This window comes from Ipomoea triloba, chromosome 15, assembly GCF_003576645.1.
Source record: "Ipomoea triloba cultivar NCNSP0323 chromosome 15, ASM357664v1".
Taxonomy (NCBI): Eukaryota; Viridiplantae; Streptophyta; class Magnoliopsida; order Solanales; family Convolvulaceae; genus Ipomoea; species Ipomoea triloba.
In genome coordinates, this window is record NC_044930.1 from 14990926 (window position 1) to 14992744 (window position 1819).

The following is a 1819-nucleotide window of genomic DNA, read 5'->3' on the forward strand; positions in this document are numbered from 1 at the left end:
GTGGCACCCCACTAGGCCGGTCGGACGTACTCAGCCGAGACAACGCTGGCCTCCGAGCTGGAGCCGCGAGCATGGTTTCTGAACCCCGGGACCGACGTTCAGATTGCGAGCGGTGTAAAGCAGGTGGGGCTGCAGGGATCGTCTCGGCGGACGTCGCTTCCGGCCTAACAGGCATGGCGGGATACATCTGCGACACGGCAGGATACATGTATGGTTGTGGATAGAATCTCGGTGAGGTCGGCCACCACTGCATGGTCAGGTCCATAGGGTACTGGTATGGCATCGGTCAGCCAAACATCGGGTATTGGTAAAGCACCGAGCCCCCAGGGATCGGGAAAGAAACCTCCTGGTGAATAGCATTAACCGACTCTGGTGGTGGTACGCCAGCCATGTTGTTGGGATCCAACCGAGAACTAAGATGAGAACGGAGATCGTAATTGCCATCAGCTTCCTGATTATCAAAGAAATCCATGTTCGGATGCATGAATGGACCGTCTAACGAAAATTAACGCTTTTCAAGTCGCGATCCCCACAAACGGCGCCAAAATGATAATGTTAAATACGGCAATACAATGCTAAAACGGGTAATACGATCTCTTATTAATCAAAAGGATCCAAGCCTGGTTTTCAATACAAAAGGGGCTCGAAGGGCTCGGCGGGTCGGCAGTGGGCTTTCCTACTGTCCGAGCACACTTCCAGACTTAGTCTAGAATCAGCCGAAAATATCTCCCTCTCTCCTCATTAATGCGGTATTTATAAGAGGGGAAAGCCGCGGTTTCCGGGGCTCCGGCATGGCGAAAACGTGGCGCGCATGTGTCCACCTCGCTCCTTGCCCAAGCGGGATGGAGCACGTGGCGGACCCCGACATGACCTCTGCTAACTGAGTGAAGTCTCGACCGATCTGAAGCGGTCGGACCGCAAACTGGTCGAGTCGAGACACCGACCTACCGATCTACCTGACCGACCGGCGTAAGTGTGTATTTATACTATCACAACTCTTTGCATTAAAATCGTGTATTCATCCTTATTGAGTTGTTTTGCCAAATAATAGCCAAATGAGGAGTTTATTAGTGCTTTAAGTCTAAACCTACTTATGTAATTGGCTGAATTATTATGGCAAATTAGATAGATTGTTTTTTGAGTCTGTCAGTGTTAATAGAGAAGACTTGATTGACCAAACTCTACGCCAGAGCGTCTAAAATGTATCCGTTGGTCTTCACTGACTTATCTTCGCTGATTTGACATAGCGATTACATGCAAAGATGTGTGTTTACAAGAAAGTCCCTATTATTTGTTCACCTCAAAGCGTATAACGGTAATCATCTATAAGGGCGACATCCACGTGAAGATTGTCGTATCTACCTAAGATCAGAGTTTATTTAATGGGAGGTGCTTCAAGTGTTAATGCAACACCCCAAAATTCATTCTCCAAAACTTTGCTTAAATAACATTACAATTCAAAACTTACTATAAATAGAATTAGTAAAAATAGAATTTATTACAAAAACTATAAATAGAATTAGTAAAAATAGAATTTATTGCAAATAGAACTTCAATTCACGACTTAAACAATTCATAATCTAAGCTTTAATACTTGGTGCTACCGCCACATCTAACCTAGTACTGTCAAAATGGGCAAAAGCCCGTGGGCCGGCCCGCACCCGCCCCACCATGGGGCGGGTTAGAGTCATGAAAAAATAGACCCGCAAAAATGCGGGCCTAACAGGGTGGGCTAGAATTGACCCGCAACCCACGCGGGTTAGCCCGCGCGGGCCGCGGATCGACCCATGGGCCAAGCCCTTTTTTTTTAAAAAAAATA